Genomic DNA, 19,845 nt, shown 5'->3' with positions numbered 1-19,845 from the left:
ATATATATATATATATATATATATATATATATATATATATATATATATAAATAAAAATATAATACAAATATGGGACTAAGAGTCCCACAGAAAAAAAAAAACTAACCACTAAAAGGATTAATAGTAGGAAAAAGGGGCTAAAGGCCCACACAAACTAAAAAGCCAACAAGTCCCTAATTTAAAACAATTTAAACTATCTAAACTGTCTAAACTATCTAAAAATAATGGAACTAACACACACTACATAAATATATCAAAAAGGAAACTTTTTAAAAAACTTGCTGTTAATTCTGTTTCTAAAATGGTCCGATCTATCTGGATCACCGAGATCTCTCTTGCCGCGGCAAACTAGATCTGAGGTAATTCTAGCAGTGCATGGTGGGATAAGGGGCTGGTCTCGAGCTACTGGCAAACCTTGAGCTTGCTATCGGCCATGTCGGAGCCGAGGATCGGCTCCAACCCATCAGTGAGAATAATCGGCGAGATTAACAACTTCACATCTGTGGTAAGTGTATCTTATACATAAATGGCAAGCAATCCAGTTACAGAATTTACAAAGGTGGGTCCAGCCAATGAGCATCCTATGCTTCAAAAGGAGCTGTTTGGAATGGTGTACAATGTGTTCCATACACAATATTTGCTTAATTCAGAGATTATTTTTTACTGCTTTGCATTCATGCACACTGTTAGCCATGAGTCTGGGTCTTTGATATATTGGTTTTCTGTGTACTGAGTATCTTTCTCTCTCTGTCTTATACTTCTGAATCTACAGTAACATATCCTCTTTAAACATCCAGTTAGTGGTTTACTTATAGCCATTTATATGTTCTCTCAATCTTCACTTCCAAAAACTCACTTTTGTTTCCCAGTCCTTTAAACTTCTACCTTTCTGCAAATCTGCTGCATAGGTGTTTACCAACCTTTTCTACTTCTAACTTGCTTTTAAAGCTGTTACTGTCTCACCTGATTGTTAGTGATATTATAACTGTCAACAACGTTTGTTTAACTTTTCTTTAACATTTTTTGAACAAGAAAAATCTTTATTAAATTATTATGTACAGTATGACATATGCAATCATATATTTATATAAATGAAAAGAAACCATATTGACATAATGTTAGTTGCAAATATTATACATCACTTATAATCTATCGAGTCATTGTCAATCAAACATTACATAGCTCATTTAAATCCTGCATTCTTTTAAACCTCATTCCTCCTCTGCATGTATCGTTCCCATAATTCACATTTTTTTCTATGTAATTTGCTCCTACCCTTTTCTAAAGATCCCAGTTCCAGTTGTTTTATCTCTGTTAGTATATTCACTACTTCTAGTACAGTTGGTTTAGACTTTGACTTCCATTTTCTAGTAACTGCTTTTTTGGCAGCCACCACAATTAGACTCAGCAGGGCCTAAGTAGGTCTAGGCAATTACGATTGTGTATCATAGCTCAAAAAAAAATTTCCTTAGTTACACCAATTTGCTGATCCAGTATGTCTGACAGAGTAGCCTGCAGGGAATCTTTAAAGTCTGCCAGCTCATTACACTCAGAAAATATGTTCCGAATTACATCTTTCTTCCCCATCTCATCTCCAACATTTGCTGTCTACCTGAGGAAAAATTCTTTGGAGTCTACTTGGGGTATAAAAATATGTATGTAAACACTTCCAAGCAAAGATCCAAAATCTAGACCTTGTTGCATGTTTGGGAGACATACATATATAGCAACATTGTTTCTTTGTGAATTGCTTATCCAGTATCTGTTCCCAATCCTTTGTAACCTCCTTTGAATGATTCTTATAATTATGCAATATTTTATATGCTGTGCTAACTGTTCCTTTTTAACAGCAGCTTCTGTTCTAGATTCTACTAAAAAACTCTACCAGTGGTGGTCTTTCACTTAGTATCCCCTTATTTATTCTTCTTCGCCTGTACTCTGATATCAATCCTTGATAGGGAAGGCAATCTCTAGGCTGCAGTGCAAATACATTCTTGGTCTCTTTCCATTCTATTACCTTTCCCACTGTAATTATTTGCTCTCAATATCTTGGTTCTTTTGCAAGATTTCTGTAATAAATTCCACCCCCCTCTTACCTATTGTCTGTATCCCTAATTGCAGTTATCCCTATTGTCAGAATCTGCTTTCTTCATTCCCATGTTGGCTTTGCTTTTAGAATACTTCCTGCTACTTTATGAATATAATATTCTGTATGGTTATTGTTGTTCTCCTTAAGGATTTGCATCCAAAATCCCAGTTTCTCCTTTTTTCTTGAGCTTGCCCCCTATTTCATCATCACCGCTTTCCACTTTGAATTATAGGTTTCTGCCTGTGCTTTGTACAGGAGCCTTAACTGTGTAGCTCTGAAATACCCTTTCAAATCAAGTAATCCCAAACCACCTTGTTCATTTAAAAGAATCAGCTTATCCCACTTGACTCTTGCTGTCTTCCCCTCCCAGATAAAATCCTTTAGTTTTTAATTAATTGCTATCCACAATTCTGGTTGATGAAAATATGCCTGATCTGTGTATAAAACTAAAGGGGCTAAAAACATTTTAACTGCTTGTATCTTGCTATCTATATCCATATTTATATAACAAAGCTTCCAATTTCTCAATTTTTGTATTATCTCTCTTTCCACTTAATATCCTTAGCTGCCACACCAGAATCTTTGTAATCCATACTCTTAAGTACTTCATTTTATCATGTTCCCATAAATATTGATATTGCTGAACCAGTTTGTGTGTGGGTACATAATTTACAGCTAGACTGGCATAATGGTTAAGGCGTTTACCTTACAGACACAAGGTGCAGGGTTTGATTCTCACATGGGATTATTTGCTAGGCTTAAAATGGCCCACAGAGGCAGTTAGCCTAGTATGAACCTATGAACCTTTATTTTATCTTCATTAATTTTGTATTGCAAAAATATTTGAAACTGCCTCAAAATGTTCTACAACACTGAAATGTCATTTGTTTTTGGTTTTGTCAGGTATAAAATAATATCTTTCGCAAATAGTGGCAGTTTTTCTTGACTACCATACCAATTATATCCTTGAATTTCTGAGTCCCTTATTTTCTTTGCCCATGGTTCTAAATAGAATGTAAATAAAAATTGGGAAAAAAGACACCCCTGCCTGGTTCTTCTGCACAAACAGAAATTATCAGAGAGGAACCCACCCACTTTAATTTTCACCTCTGATCCCTCATATATCCTCCTAATCAGTCTTATAATTTTATCAGGTAATGCAAATGCTTTCATTTCCCTGCTCATAAACTCCAAGTGTACATTGTCAAATGCCTTGTCTACATCAAGACTCAGCAGTAACAGTGGTATTTTCTTACATTCTGCTTCCCTCTGAATCATCACTGTTCTGTTAATGTTGTCAAATGTTTGCCTCCCCTCCACAAAACCACATTGATCCATATCTGCAATTTTGACATTACCTTTACCATTCTTTTATCCATTATAGACATAAACACTTTATAATCATGGTTTAGGATTGAAATGGGCCTATATGATGCTGGATCTGATGGGTCTTTACCCTCTTTAGGTATTACAGCCACCACCGCTTTCTTCCAGGATGTCATAGTCATAGGTTCATAGGAGGTTAGTAGGCTAATGGCCGTAGGGCCTTTTGCAAGCCTAGCCTTGTAGTAACCTGAGTACCCTTATTGACCTTAGTTAGATGGTTGATAGCAGAGTGATTTTGTGAACAGCACTGACTGCCCCTGTCCATAAGGGGCATAGGTGGCACCTCCAGAGTGAATTTACAGTCACCCATCCAGTTATCAGGGTTGCACTTGAGTAAAGTCATTGAGGAGCTCTACTTCACATGGAGTGGGAGCTTATTCTAGAGGAGCAGCAATCACTGGGAGATACATCTGTCTCTTCAGCATGTTCTGTTAATGTCATAGGCTAAGTTAAGATCCCCAGAGCGAGTTATTCTTGTCCCATGTGATTTGCGGATGTGCAGCATTTCCATTAGGACAGGGTCTGAGACTGTTCTGTAGGTCAGGCACAGGTTGGCAGTCAGCAGCTTGTATGATACAGAGTACAGTGAAAGGGCTTTCAGTTTTTCCATGTATGTAATGTTTTGGAGGCCCTGGACTCTCTTGGTAAGAAACCTCTATGGTCTGTCCAGTTGCTGCAGGTGTCTGGTGAGGTCCATACAGAAGGGAGCATTGTACTCAATTAGTGGTCTTTTAAGGGTCATGTACAGTGTAGCTATAACCCCCCCCTGGTCTTGGATGCGGTGCCCTTATTTATGAGATGCACAATGCAGAATGCTTTTCTCACCACTACGGACGCATAGTGACCAAGGTTTAGATTGCTATCAACCTGTGTTCTGAAGTCTCACACCACTGAGTTTGAGCATTGAGGAGTGCTGTCTGTAACATAATTAGCAGGGGCTAAAGGAGATAATGAGGCATTTTTTGCATTAAGTTTTAGTGATGTTGGCACCAATCATTTGTCTGAGTCAACCCGTTCTGTAATCTGCTAACATCACTGGGGGACTCTATGATTGCACCCAGTTTACAGTTATCTGCAAACTTGGTAAACCACAGGCCATCTACTTTTGCCTGGACTTTACAGAAATAGATTCCAAACAGTAGAGGGCCCAGCATAGATCCTTGTGGTCTACTGGTGGAGGTGGACTCCTCAACTTTGACAGTATGCTTTCTGTCAGTGAGACAGTTTGCTACTCATCTAGTAATATATGGGTTAATCCCCAGCTCGGAGAGTTTCTCTAAGATAATTGAATGCGGGATTGTGTCAATAGCCTTGGCCAAATCATGATAGGGGGTATGTATTGTTTTGCCCTCATCCAGTGCTTTGGTGACATTCTTAAAGAAATCCACTAGGTTTAATAAGCAAGATCTACCCTTGATGAAACCATACTGGGTCAGTTCAAGGGTTTGAAGGTCACCTACTGTATGTCCTTGTGGATAAGGTCCATCATGTTTCTTTCTATGGCCTTTCAGATAAGGCTGGCTAGGCTTATGAATCAATAGTTCCCAGGGTCAGTTGATGGACCCCTATGTGCAAGGAGATTGCTGTTGCTGTTCTCCACTCTGCCAGGACAAAGCCAGTTCTCAGGCTATAGTTAAATAAAGTGCCAAGTGGTTCCATTAGGTTTTGTTTTAGATTATTTAGTAAGCAGTCTGGGATGTTATCTGGTCCCACAGAGGCCATGTTTTTGGCCTTAGAAAGTGCCTGTATAACCTATTCTTCGGAGATACTTGGTAGAGGACTGGTATCAGGTATGCTTTGTGGAATGCCTGGTGGGGACAGGGGGTGAAGTTATGGCCAAATCTGTCAGCTAGCAGGTTAATAATTTCTTCAGGGTCAGTGTGAATGGTGCCATCCACTGTAAGTTTGGCACACAGCTGGGCATTCCCTTTTAGGCTTCAGACATAGCTAAAGAAAGTCTTATGATTGTCTTTAGCCTTGGCCACGGACAACCCTCTCCTCCTCCAAACAGGTTCAAATATATGTGAGAGATGCAACTATTTAGCCAAACTGGAGGCTGAGCTCTCTCATCTCAAAACTGGTCTAACCAGTCAGGAGGAGAAGGTAACCTCACACAACACAATTCCAGTATCACATAGTCCCACCACATCAGCAAACCAAACACATAAATACACAAAAACATACTCGGAGGCTCTAAATAAAAATCTACCTAAGCAACAGAGACCTCCAAAGCAGACATCCAAGCAAATGCTACCTCAAAACAAAACACGCACAACACATAGCCCACAAAGTCAGTGTGCCAAGCAGCCACAGCCCTTAAGGCTGAATAACACACCTGATACTCTTGTAATAGGTGACTCTATTGTCAGACACACTGATGTCCCGCTCACCAGGCTGAATAAAGAGAAGGTCACGGTGAGCTGCCTGTCGGGTGCTAGGATCCGCCACATAACGCAAACACTCAGGTCACTCCAAAGCAAATACAAATATGACTCAGTCATTGTACATGCTGGTGTGAATGACCTGAGATGTACCTCCCTGGACTACATGAAAAGAGACATAGAGGAGCTCTCTGATCATGTAGCCCAGGCTGGTATGACCCTGACCTTGAGCAGCATCTTACCCTCACCTAGAATGATGCCACAGTACAAAGACAAAATGATCGATTTTAACAATTGGCTAAACTTTTGGTGTCATTCAAAGGGGATCCAGTGTCTGTCAGCCTGGGATGACATGCTCGACAAGCCACGTTGCTTCGCTAGGGACGGCTTGCACCTGTCACCACTGGGCTTTCAGATATTGGCAAAGGCTCTTGCCACCCCCATAGTGCCTTTTTTAGGCAAGGCTCAAAAGTCAAACCCACCCCGATAGACGGCACAAGGAACAAGAAACTAAGGGTAATGCTGCTTAACGCCAGAAGTCTTAACCTCAAGATGCTCTCCTCAGTATGGAGAACATCGATATCTGTGCAGTGACAGAAACCTGGTTCAAGGCTCCAGAGAGCACCCCAGCACTACCAGGCTATACCTCATATCATGCTTTTATGCCCCAAAACCCAGACCGAACCACAAAAGGATGGGGAGTTTCCATATTTATCAAGGATATCCACACCTCCAGGTTAGTGGCATTGCACGAAGTATCGGAGACCATCCATGTGCAACTAACAGTGGGCAAGACGGCTTTTCAGTTTATAGCATCCTACAGACCACCCTCTCAAAGTCAGGAATCCCACTCTGCTTTCCTGAAAACATTGGAGAACATGAAGATCTCTCCAAACACCATTATATTGGGCGACTTTAACTACCCAAACATTGACTGGGAGCACTACTCAAGCCCCAGCACCTTAGCCCAAAGGTTCCTGGAAATTATAAACTCAAATGCTATGGAACAACTAGTCACCACTCCCACAAGAGGGGACAACATACTAGACCTGATCATTACCAACATGGGAACTCTATGCTCCACACCAGAAGTATATCCCTCATTGGTAAGATCAGACCATAAATTAATTTCACTGGATGTCCACATCCCGACCCCACCCCAGCCCAGAAAACCACAGTGAAAAACTTCTCAAAAGCAAACTTCTCACTTCTCAAAACCGAAGTGGAATCCTTCAAGGCCCCAGGGCCAGTGGAAACTACGGCCCAAACTGCAGAATCCTATATAAACGCATTCTACGGACATCTCCAGGAATGCATGGATCATGCTATCCCAAACAAAACCAAGACCCAATCATCCAAAGGCAGGCATCCAGTCTGGTAGACCCCTGCCATAAATAAACTGTACAACAGAAGGAGGAAGCTACTACATGATAGAGCAAAATCCCTAATAGGGAAGGCATCTCTGATCAGTACTAGCAAAAATTACGATCCTCATAAAATCCTCCAAGGCCAGCTTCGAGAGAAAAATTGCACAGGACACCAAAGACAATCATAAGGCTTTTTTCAGTTATGTTAGGAACCTGGGATGCAACTCCCAGACTTGCTCTGAGTTGATTCTAAATGACAAAAAATACACTGAACCCACAGACATCGCCAATATCCTGGCAGACAGGTTCAGTGCAAACTTCTCCACCCCCCCCCAAAAGAGCAAGTATCTATCCCGGCAGAGGGCTGCCTCCCAAACATCTCTGATGCTCAGATGAAGGCTGCCCTCTCCAAAGCAAAAAACACTGCTTTCATGGGACCAGATGGCGTCCCAGGTTGCGTCCTACATGAACTCCAAGAGGAACTAATCCCTCAAATAAAACAGCTACACAATCTCAGCCTCACTACAGGATATGTGCCCACAGAATGGCGTACAGCAACAGTGGTCCCACTCCACAAAGGTGGAGCCTCTACGGACCCTGGAAACTACCGCCCCATAAGCCTGACTAGCTTAGTCTGCAAGGCTATGGAGAGGATCATCATGGAGCTCATAAACAAAGACATTGGGGACCTACAGACACTAGATCCTACCCAGTTCGGCTTTGTCAAGGGCAGATCCTGCCTTTTGAACCTGGTTGACTTCTTCAAAACAGTCACCAAAGCCGTAGATGAAGGGAAGGTAGTCCACACAGCCTATCTGGACCTTGCAAAGGCATTTGACACAATACCCCACTGGCATCATAGATAAGCTATCCAGCTTAAATATAAACCCCTATGTCACAAGATGGGTCGCAAACTGGCTCAAAGACAGAACCCACAGAGTGAGAGTTGCTAGAGCCATGTCAGACTCGAAACCGGTCACAAGTGGCATCCCACAGGGTTCTGTCCTGGGACCACTCTTGTTCGGTATATACTTTTCCGAGGTACAGGCAAACGTGGGAGGACTATGGCTCACCAAGTTCGCAGACGACTGCAAACTGGGTGCCATAATCGACTCTCCAGCTGACACAAACATCCTTCAAAAAGGTCTCACAGAGACAGATAACTGGTGCCAGTGCCATGGTTTAAAGCTAAATGCCAAAATGTATAGTCATACCCTTTGACAAAAACAATGTGCCCACAAATTACCACATAGGCGGAAACCCATTAAGTACAGAGAAAGTTATTAGGGACCTGGGGACCCAAGTTGATAGCAATCTCTCCTTTGAAAACCACATTGCCAAAGTGGTTAGAAAGACCTTCTACATAGCCCACCTCATCACGAAGGGTTTCACATCTAGATCAAGAGAGGTAATCGTGCCCCTTTATTCATCCCTCATCAGGCCCATCATAGAATACAATGCCCCTTTTGGGATGTACCTTACCCGACACCTGCAGCAATTAGAAAGACCCCAAAAGTATCTCACCAAGAGGATCACTGATCTCAAACAGATGCCATATGCTGCTCGGTTAAAAAAACTCCAGCTCTACTCAGTTGCATACCGCCTACTTCGAGGCGATCTATGCCTGACATACAAAGCTATGTCAAATCCAGAATTAATGGACATGCTCCACCTCAGTAAATCTAAATCCCTTAGAGCCACACGCTCGAGGGACTTGAACCTCAGCACAGAAATAAATAGAACTTGCTGGAGGGACAGGTTCATAACACAGAGGCTCCCTTCTCTCTGGAATAGAATTCCAGTTCATGTGAGGCAGAGCACCTCACTGAATCTCTTCAAGAAGAATCTCGATAGGTGGTTGGGGGATCGTAGGTTTGTCCCAGGGATTACTCCCGTGTCACTATTAGACAGAGGCACAGTAAACTAAACCTTAAAAAGGGCACAGTATACTCAAATCAAGGGGTGGTGTAAGCCATACAGAATCGGGCTAGGCTTATAATTGCCCTAGGGCAGATAGCCTAGTATGAACCTATGAACCTATGAACCTATTTAGCTAGGGATGCTAATTTAGACTGATATCTAGCCTTAGAGGACTTACCAATATATTTGATTTGCTTGTTTAAGCTATGGATGGTATTCTTCCTATGGTGAGTAAGTTCCTTCCTGTTCTTAGATATAATTTTTTTTTTGTTGTTGCTGTATACCTTATTTATACTTACAGTCCACCAGAGTGGCTTGTTTTTTTTTTTGGGAAGACCTGGTTTTGTTCCTCTTTGGTACAGTCAAGTCAATGCATTTGTTTAAGTGGCTGTATAGGGCATTTGTTTATTCCTCTGCATAGGAGTCATTGTTGGCTATATTGGCAGGGGCTTTGAATCTTTTTATACCATCGCCTAGTAAGCAATAGTTTGCTTTGGAGACATTTTTCAGTTTTTTTTTTACTCTTTGGGGGTGTCAGGCTTGATCTTTACTTCAAACAAGACAGATTTATGGTCTGTCCTTACAGGGAGGGCAACACACAGGGGGTAGTGCAGTGACCTGCCCCATGTTGGTGAGCACTAAGTCCAGGATACTGGAGCCCTTTGTGGGGGTGCAGACCAAGTGTTCCAGGGCATTTGAATTAACAAAGTTCAGAAACCTCATAGTGATCGTTGTGCTCATGTAAGTCACCAAGTCGATGGAAGGTTAGTTCAAATCTCCCATGACCAAAGTGTTTGGCTGCATACTGAGCAACTCTAGCAATTCCAGGTAGGCAGTGTACTTCTCTTGGTTCATGGTAGGGAACCTGTAGCTAGCGGTGATGTGGAGGGGTATTTTACCTATAGTTAATTGGACCGGGAGTAGCTCAAGAGAGTCATACTGTTTCACCAGTCTCAAGGTGTATTTGGATTTAATGAAGGTGGATTCACCTCCACCTCTGGTTCTTTCACGCTCGTTTTGGGGTCTGAATGTGTGAAAGGCATTGTAGCCTTGTATGGCCAGGGTGCTCTCAGTGGCCTTGAACCAAGTCTTAGTGATTGCACAAAGGTCATTATCTTCCAAAGTGAGGAGTGCTTCCAGGGAGTGCAGTTTACTGCTGAAGCTCCCAGCATTAAGCAGCATGACCTTGAATTTGTCTTTAATGGATTTCTTTACATCGGAAGTTTTGTTGTTTGAACATTGCTTAAAAAAGGCACTATGGGGAAAGCAAGCATCTTTGCCAGTATCCAAAATCCTTGAGGAGACAGGTGAAGGCCATCTCTGGCAAAGCAGCATGGACTGTTGACCATGTCTTCCCAGGCAGACAGATACTGGATCCCCCTGGAGTAACACCAGAAGCTAAGCCAACTGTTGAAATCAGTCATTTTTTGGTCTGCATTATGGCATTATCCTAGGTGAAGGTCAAATGCTGCTCAGGGCTAGGGACGTACCTGCCTTGGACACATAATCTGAGAGTTCAGTCACATCTCTCTTCATGTCTGTGCTTCTCCTCCCCAAATACTGTTAAACAAAATCTTCCAGATCTTTATCATTTTTTTCCCACCTAGCTTCTAAACATCCACAGGAATACCATCTATTCATTGGGACTTTTCTGTGGATTGGTTATACATCACCATTTTTATCTCATCTCCTCCTGTCCTAACTGTTAGTAATTAAGCCTCATTTACCTCTAATCTTGGCATATTTAATTCTTCCATAAACATTTCTGTTTGAGCCTTTTCTTGATTTCCATATTTCTCTGCATTATATAGACTTTGACAACATTTCCAAAAAAACATTTCTTTAACATTTGGTAGAATTTGACATTGCAATTTATTGTAAACAAATGTTTGCACTTAGAAGACTTCAAGCAAGAGCTACCACTTAATCACTACACCACCAGAAGTCCTTTGTTTTATGAATTTTTTAACTTTGCCTTTAGTAAACAATGTGAATACATTTTTTTTAAAATATGTATGAATATACTATTATATGAAAGGTAACATTACTCACTTCTGGAAAAAGTACGAGATGCATTTCAGTGAGCAGCAGTAGAAGTAACTATGCTAAACAAAATTTACAGACTAAAAGACAAATTTCTAGAAAGGACTAAAAGATTGGCTCACAGTAAGAATATCTGGATGTCCCAGTGTAAAAAGACAGATCACAAATTTTCTGTAGGAATGATCAGAAGTATATTTTATGCCCTGGAAAATGTGAATCATAATGTTTCAACTGCACTAGTTATTCTTGTATCTCAGTTTCTGACTATCTTGACTTCATATTTTTGGCCTCTTGATGACATAAGCAAGACTGGTATCATCCATATGGCACCCCTACACATGCTCGAGGTGAAATTACTCAAACATCGGTAGCACACAGGGAAAGAAAGATGAATGTCATAATGTCGAATGTTGTTTTTCATTAGGACATCATTGCTGGTGCTGTTTCTAAGTGTGCACCAACAATAATTCACTTGTTTAGGGATATTTCTTCCTTCTTCAGGTTGATATGACCATGGTCTTCATATATATAAGTCTGGGGGTGCTGAGGCCTTCCCCCTGCAAAAACAATTACAATTAAAATGTTTTTTTTTCACCCTTTTGAATTTTTGGCATTTTTTTTTCATTCTTTTGAGATGTCAACTTTCAGGAAGTCAGTGTTTCATAGTAGGACCTGTCCATATCTAGTAGGAAAACCCTTTAATTTATCTGGAAAATTTCATGTCTCAGCCAGGCACAGTCTCTTGGTATCATCTCTTTGTTGTGACTCCCATTTAATGTCTGAAGCTACAAAGCTTCTTGTTAGGCTTTAAGGGTACATCTGGTAATATTTTTAGAGCATCATTCAGATGATTAAACTGAATAATCTATCTACAGATGAATTTTGCAACTTGCTATTATTTATTTATTTATTTATTATTGTTTGTTAACTGGGTTAGTCCAGCTGGGCTTGTGGCCCGTTTTCAGTGGAGACCCGAGGAGAAAAGCTTTGGTACATAGTATAAAATCTGAGATTTGGAACATTACAAAGTATAAAATACAGAAATTTGCAACATTACAAAATATAAAGTACAGAGTTTTGTCAAACTTGGAAAAGGCAGAATTACAGAAAGTTGCCACATTAGTGATAGATAATGTGAGTATCATATGTCAATGTTAGTATGTACAGGAATAACAGTTTTACAATAATATATACAGTGTCAGTTTGAGAATATGTGTAAGATAGGCCAGAGGCTGGCATGCAAAAGAAATAATTTTTGGAAAGATGTACAGAGAAAGACCTATGACATTTTGTTAAATTTGGCAAAGAAAAAATTATTTAGGTGTGGAGTTAGTAGTGTGGGTGTTTTAGGTGGGAGCATGTTATGGACATTCCCATTTGGAGGCCAGATGGGAGAGAAGCATGGATTTGAAGTTGTTATGATTTGGTATGTTACGTAGTGGTGTGGGGAGATCATTCCACAGTTTGGCTATGGCGTGGGATAGTAATAGTTGGCCAGGTGGGTGTAGGGGTTTGTGTACATGTAGGGGGTTTTTCATTATCAGTGAATCCTGATCTTGGTTGCTTCATCTCCATTCTCCCAGACAAGTGTAAGTCACTTAAAATATTTTCCTACTCTAAAAACAGCTGTCTGTAAGCAAAAAAAAAAAGTGTTGTAGAGTGATTTTTCTTATTTATTTATTTGAACATCTGTGTACCAGATAGGTGTGCTGTGCTACTGATCCTTTTCAGCTATGAATAGGGCTTGAGGCTAAAAGAAGATACACAATAACTGCATAGAATTTGCATTAACTTAAAGAATTCTACTATTATATAAATCTGTTTTTTCACTATCTTTCTCCTTTGACTGTTACCTGTGACTCTTACCATTCTGGCTGCACTACTGACTGGTTTGTTCCCCCCAGCTAAAATCTCTATGGCCCATTTGTACTCTGGAGCAAGAGTCAAGCATACTGGGAGCAGCAACATCATTCTGAGGTAGATCATTTTTTTTCTTTTACAACCTAACATGTGCCTTTTTATTAGCGTTCAAGGGTTAGTGTTTAATAGGCCTTTGCAATGCATGCCATCATCATGTGATGTAATCAGTTGGCCTCTCCTTGTAAACAAGCACCTCTGCATAGCCCCTGGTCTCCGTCAAGGAATTCCACTTTGGATAATGTACCCATGTACATATGCCCATCCCCTCAATCAGTGGGATGGCGGGAATGATAAAGCTTTATCTTTCCTCTCCTTCCCATGCCACCTCCAAAGAATTCCCAGTCCTCTAATATCCTTAAACAAGTGAATCATTGTCAGTAGACAGAAATTGTACCAGCAATGATTTTCCATGGAAAACAGCCTCCAGTATTCAGCATTATGCTGTTCATCTTTTTTTTTCCTGTGTGCTGCTGATGTTTGAGTAATTTCACCTTGAGCATGTGTAGGGGAACCATATGGATGATACTAGTATTGCCTGTGTCATGGATAGGGCTTTATCCATTTCCATCAGTGGAGCTGGCTGTTTGATTAGTTTCATTCTGCAATGTTTGTAATATAATTAGTATTACAAAATCACTAAGTAGTTATGAATGGTAATCTAAGTTTTTGCATTTCTAATATCAGACCAGCCAAACTTTTCTCCTTTTTCCCGTTGACTAATATTCAGGCGTGAAAAAAAAACAAACAAAACAAAAACAAAAAACCCCCCAAAAAACATAAATTTACCAAAAAGACATGTTCATGCGTAGCAGTGTCCAGCCCTGTCCAATTCACTTTTTTTATAACAGGCCTGTGAGTCCTTTCATTGTACTAAAATAAAAACAATTATTTTGATATTCAGCATCACTGACAGGTTGATTGAACTGTCTGAGCACTAGTAACATATACATATATTTGAAAAAAAAAAAGTTACAGCTTCCCTGCCATTTAACTGCAGTAGTTAACTACTAAACATTCCAGGTATACTGCACAGTTTAAACTTTGAACCACGGCAGCTGATATTTTTGTGGTTATAGGTGGCTTATAACTCCAAGAGGAACTAAACCCAAACATAAGGCTGCTGTTTAATCTTAGCCTTACTACAGGATACGTACCCAAAGAGTGGCGTACGGCAACAGTGGTCCCACTTCACAAAGGCGGTGCTTCTACGGACCCTGGAAATTACCGCCCCATAAGCTTGACGAGCCTGGTCTGCAAAGCTATGGAGAGGATCATTATGGAACTCATAAACAAAGACATTGGGGACCTACAGACATTGGATCCTACCCAATTTGGCTTTGTCAAGGGCAGATCCTGCCTTTTGAACTTGGTCGACTTTTTTGAAACCGTCACTAAGGCCATTGATGAAGGTAAGGCAGTTCACACAGCCTACCTTGACCTTGCAAAAGCCTTTGACACAATACCACTCTCGGGCATCATAGACAAAATCACCAGCTTAAATGTAAACCCATATGTCACGAGATGGGTTGCAAACTGGCTCAAGGACAGAACCCACAGGGTCAGAGTTGCTGGAGCTATGTCAGACTCTAAGCCAGTCACAAGCGGTGTCCCACAGGGCTCAGTTCTGGGACCCCTCTTGTTTGGCATTTATTTTTCCGAGGTACAGGCAAACATAGGAGGATTGTGGCTGACAAAGTTCGCAGATGACTGCAAACTGGGCGCCATAATTGATACTCCAGCGGACACAAACATCCTTCAGAGACGACTCATAGAAATGGATAATTGGTGCCAGAGCCATGGCCTTAAGCTTAACGCCAAAAAATGTATAGTCATACCCTTTGGGAAAAACAAGGTACCCACAAATTACCACATAGGTGGTAATCCATTAAGTACGGAAGAGGTAATCAGGGACCCAGGGACCCAGGTTGACAGTAACCTCTCATTTGACACTCACATTGCCAAAGTGGTTAGGAAGACCTTCTATATTGCCCACCTTATCATGAAGGGTTTCACATCTAGATCAAGAGAGGTCATTGTGCCCCTGTACTCATCTCTTATTAGGCCAATGATTGAGTACAATGCCCCATTTGGGATGTATCTTACCCGACACATGCAGCAGTTGGAAAGACCCCAAAAGTTCCTCACCAAGAGGATAAAGGGTCTTAAACATATGTCATATGCTGCCCGACTGAAAAAACTCCAGCTCTATTCAGTCGCATACCGCCTACTCAGAGGTAACCTATGCCTAATGTACAAGGCCATGTCCAATCCGGAATTAATGGACATGCTCCACCTCAAAAAATCCAAATCCATCAGAGCCATGAGAGCAAGAGACTTAAACCTCAACACAGAAATAAATAGGACGTGCTGGAGGGACAGATTCATAACCCAGAGGCTCCCTACACTCTGGAACAGAATCCCAGTCCATGTTAGGCAGAGCCCCTCACTAACTCTATTCAAGAGAAGTCTTGACGAGTGGATGGGAGATTGTAGGTTTACCCCAGGGGTAATCTCTGTGTCACTACTAGACAGAGGCACAGTAAACTAAACTCTAAATGGGTGTAGTATTCTCATCCTAAGGGGTGGTGAAAGCCACACACACTCTGGCTAGGCTTATAAATGCCCTAGGGCAGATAGCCTAGTACGAACCTATGAATCTATGAACCTTATATTCTTGTTTTACATGCATTCTATTTGCCCGCTTTACTGCAACACTATAAACATCTAATCTTAGCTGCCTTTTATGTACTTGTTCGATTACATTCCCCCTGGAGTTTAGTTGTTTCTCTCTTTTATCTTTTCCCCGTAACATTTGCAACTAAGATGCACTCTGTAAACAGTTTTTAAGTTTAGAATGTATCATTAACATTTTTTTCTGCAAGTTAAAAAAAATGTACATCCAGCAGTACAATAATTTCAGTGATGTCTTTTACCTTCCCTTTTAATATGAAACCAAGCCCAAAATAGAAATTAATTTTTAGCTAACCCCTCTGTAAAGAAAACTACCCTTCAAAGAACAGGCATATTCATTGAGGATTAGCCAAGACAACACCATATTAATTAACCGCCCCCTTTCAAAGCTACAAGAGAAGAACATGCATTTTCCAGACTTTGTCTAGGTATGTGGAATAAGCTGGATCCTGAAGTTGTCACAAAAGTCCCTGCCTGACTTCAAGGCATCACTTTTAGAATGCCTCTTTAATGAATCTGCCTGGAAATGCTTTAGAGACAATGGATAATACAATAAGCAACTCATAAAGTCATAAATGTCGCACTGCCCTTGCTCATTAGTATACTGTTTTTTTCATTGTTATATATTAATTTCGAACGTATATATTTTTGTTTAGTATACAATACTCTGATTTTTACTAGCTTCACTGCTCGATGAATAGAATGTATGGAATTTTGCATATTTGTGTGTCCTATAAATCTATCATTTTGATTGTACCATACACTTAGTTATGTAGCCTAGCCTTTGTGGCCAGGATGTGGCCGGTTCACCTACCCTGTTAACAAATAAAATTAAATACAAATAAATTAAATAACTCCCTAAAAATTAGTGAAACCACTTTAGAATCTGATTCCTGTCAGAATCATGTAATTTGAATGTTCTTTGAATTAATTAATGTACTAATATCATAATGTATTTATACACGCATATATATATAATGGCCAATGTCCAGCTGAGAAATTCTCTATTCAGTGGCTCCCCAGGGAGACAATGAAGAAATAAAACAGAAACATTAGTGTACAATTAATAACAATAACAATTTTGCAATCAAACAATAGGCACAGCATATTGAAATTACAGTTTTTATAAGGTAGAGCCGAGGTGCAATGAGCCAATAAATAAGTATTTTTTTTAATTATCTGATATATAACTTGTCAGTTGCCAGTTGATATAGGAAGCAGTAGTTGGACAGTATGTTATTAGCTGATTGTTTAGCTGAGCAGAACAGAGACACAGAAGATGAAAGAACACCGAGGACAGAAACATACCAATGACAACTGCAGCAAGAACTGGAGATAAAATTTCAACAGTATGGAAGTGTAAATCTAGTGTAGAGATGTTAGCCATTGAATGAGCAATTACAGAGTGCAAAGGGATTGAACAATTATGTATCCAGTTGCCACAAATTTGGATGACAAGGAAAGATTTAAAAGCATGCTTGTCATGTGCATTTCTTTTTTGGGTGGGGTGGGGAGCATATTCCAACGTTTTCCAATACAGCAGATTTATGGATGTGGACAAGGTGGAGTATATATTCTCTAAAATTCTGAAGTAGGGCTCTACAAATGATTCTGCCAATAAGAGATGGGTAACTTGAGACTGTAAAACTCCACTGCCAATCATAAGTAGATAGGGTGATCTGCTGTGGTGACCCCTAACCGGGAAAAGCCAAAAGAAGAAGAAGAAGAAGTTGGGGTTATGTTGAAGTTCTTGAGCCAGTTGTAACTGCATAGAGCTAAGATAGTGACTGAATTTTAGCTAATTAAATTCTTGCTGCAAGGGACAATGATGGGTTCAACTGCTACAGCTAGAAGCAAATTGTCCTATTTTGTTATATGCTTGTTTAAGCTTGTACTGAAGTGGAGAGGCAAGGTTAGTTAAAAGATGGGAAGAGCAGGTGACCTGGCACAGGATACCTTAACACTGTCTGTGAGAAATGCCGTAGCCATTTAAAAGTTGACTAATGAGAAGTGAGTTTTTGTGATGGCTTTTTGTATATAAATTTTAAATTTAAGTTGTTTATGTGGGGGTACACCAAGTTGCTTGGTTGTATCTGTTTCTTCAAGGGTTGGAGAATAAATTATAATGATATGAGCTGGAGGCAGAAAGAAATGAAGCTTTGTGATGTGTGCAAATGGCTTTGAAAGGCTGTAGCAAGGGGTGGCCTGAGAGGGAATATCATTAGTCTGGCTTTTGTGGCATTCTGGACTAGGACAATACCATTTAGCCATGATTCAAAAGCTTGGAAGGAAGACTGATGCAAGGGGGTAAATCTGTTTGTGTGGAGAAGTACCAGAGATAGCTATAGCAGAATCAACCATACTGATACATTTGGCATTCCCATCATGGTTAGCCATATTGTTCACATAGAAGGTTAGTAGATGTTGACCTAACACAGAGCCCTGGGAGGACACTTACTGAAACTAGATGTGGCAAAGCAGATGGAGTACTACATTTAGAGTGACATACCTGTTACTGAGATAGAGAACCATCAGATAGTACCTGGTGAGAGACCAGACTGTAAAGTTTGTTCAAGTGTTGTATGTTGTACAGTACTGAAAGTTTTGGAAAGGTCTAAGGAGATTGTGCCAACGAATCTTACAGAGTGCAGTTTATCAAGACATGTTTAACTAGGTTGAGAAGGCCTGTGTCAGCTCTGTGGCTGGGTCCAAAATGTGCTGAATATGACAGATAAGGTTTTGATTTAGAAGGCGATTTAGTTGTTGATGAATATACGTTTTCATTATTTTATAATGGTGGAGAAGCAGGGCTATGAGAAATGGAGGAGAAGCAGGACCATAGTATGGTAGTTATAGCAGATGAGTCTGTTCATGTAAGGGGACCAAAATATACTCTTTCCAACATAGAGAGATTCTTCCTAATAGGATAGACCTATTAACAAGTATTGTATCAGAAGGAAGTGAGAAAAAAAGGGACTGTGATTTTCAGAACTTCCCTGGATTGGGTGTCTATAGACAGAAAACCAGGTTTAATTTTATTGCATAGTTTGAGGACGTACAAACAGATTGAATAGTGAAACAGGGCAAATTGTCTAGTGAGTGTGGACATTTCTATGATAATGGGAAAGACATACATTTTTGAACTGTGCCCTAGAATCAACTGGAGAACTTTTCCCCTTTAGTCACAATATCTAGCTGAGGAAAGGAGGAAGGGTATGAGAATAATCAGGATAAATGAGGCAATTGGCTGAGTTTCAGAGTTTTTTGAAGAATTGTGAATGTGTAGTTTTTATTGATTGATAAAATAGGATATTTACTAGAGAGAATAGCATTTCTTATGTGATTTCAAGCTGGTGAAATATGGTGAAATCACTAAACAAGTATGTTTTTTGGTAAGAATCCCAGAGGCAATCTGTGATGGTCTTTAGCTTTAGGATTTCAGGGGTGATCCCGCCCAGGCTAGACTCATGTTTTAGTGTATTTAGAAATACTTAATCAAAATAGGATGTGGCTTCATTCAGAGAACAGTAATGGAAGCCAGTTAGTTTTTGAATAGAACTTCCTTGACGGATGAATATAGGGCATTATATGCAATCTCAGTATGTGGATTTTACCAGCACTTACAATATTGTCCTCAGGCCACTGAATTACAAACCACCAAACTCTGAAATGGGCTTTAACATGGATCCTGACAGGGAGGCAGGTCCTCATTTCAGTGCTTTTTTACAGCTGTATTGTAATTTGGAATATTTTAGTCAACAGTTGGCCAAAACCAGTTCAATAACAGCTAGTGCAACCAGAATATAGATATTACACTCAGAAGTGTTGCTCAAGAGGAGGAACCCTTGCATTTTTTGTACTTTAGCAGGTCACTGCATAGTCATGGTGGGAAGTTGATCACTGATGTAGAGTGAGAGGATTCCAAAGTGGGGAATGTTTGCTAAGTGAGTATATTAATATCCAGTGAAGTATACCTTTCCTGTCATTCTGTGAGCCTGAATAGTTGGAGTGAGGAATAAAAGGAATCACCAGGGGGGAGCATAGCAAA

The sequence above is a fragment of the Protopterus annectens genome, chromosome 10.part0, assembly GCF_019279795.1.
Source record: "Protopterus annectens isolate FY-2018-M chromosome 10.part0, PAN1.0, whole genome shotgun sequence".
In the NCBI taxonomy this organism is placed as follows: domain Eukaryota; kingdom Metazoa; phylum Chordata; order Ceratodontiformes; family Protopteridae; genus Protopterus; species Protopterus annectens.
Note: the sequence above shows the minus strand (reverse complement) of the source record.